Source organism: Myotis brandtii, unplaced genomic scaffold (assembly GCF_000412655.1).
Source record: "Myotis brandtii unplaced genomic scaffold, ASM41265v1 scaffold888, whole genome shotgun sequence".
NCBI lineage: Eukaryota > Metazoa > Chordata > Mammalia > Chiroptera > Vespertilionidae > Myotis > Myotis brandtii.
In genome coordinates, this window is record NW_005371636.1 from 885566 (window position 1) to 886327 (window position 762).

Below are 762 nucleotides of genomic sequence, written 5' to 3' on the forward strand. Positions count from 1 at the left end.
GGGAGAGGGAGAGGGAGAGGGAGAGGGAGAGACATCAAGGATAAGAGAGGATCATGGATCGGCTGCCTCCTGCACGCCCCCCACTGGGGATCGAGCTGCAACCCACGCATGTGCCCTGACCGGGAATCAAACTATGATCTCCTGGTTCAGAGGTCGATGCTCAACCACTGAGCCACACCGGCCGGGTGCTATATAGCAATTTTGAGTCAGGAATGAAGTGAATAAAACAAAACAAAACAAAACAAAAAAAACCTTAGGCCAAGAGACAGTCTGCAGCCGACAGGATGTGGTAAGAGTTCTCTGTAACGTTTATTAGGCACATGATTCCAGTAAAAATGTACCTTTCCCCCCGCGCATTCACACACTGCATAGCAATTTATTTCGAGTATAAATACGTAAATACACAGCAATTTACAAAAGACCCCAAATGGCTTCTGACCACTGACGACTTGAGGCAGCAGAAGGTAAAGGTTAAGTCCTGAACGTGAAGTTAAAAACCACGCCACCGGTGCTCTAGCAAGTCCGCCGCCGGTAAACCCGCGCCGGCAACTTCCCACCGACCTCGCCGGAGAGAAGGTAGCGGGTCGCTCGGGTCTCCGCTCGTCAGAAGCATCGCCGTCTCGGACAGGCTCACAGGCGAGCAGACAGGTACCAGCGTCTGAGACTCAGGGAGAGCTCGAGGCGACGAGGATGCTCCTGGGCTCAGCTGTTCACCACGTCCCAGCGTGTCCATCGGCGCCCGTCACTTCCCAGGCTCCTGGC

General features: G+C 54.1%; 1 protein-coding gene across 1 annotated transcript in view; it reads right to left on the minus strand.

Annotated features, from left to right (window-relative positions):
• KIF14 (kinesin family member 14) overlaps positions 1-762 on the minus strand; it is a 41637-nt gene that overhangs the window by 14178 nt on the left and 26697 nt on the right. The gene's annotated exons all lie outside the window — the stretch shown is intronic.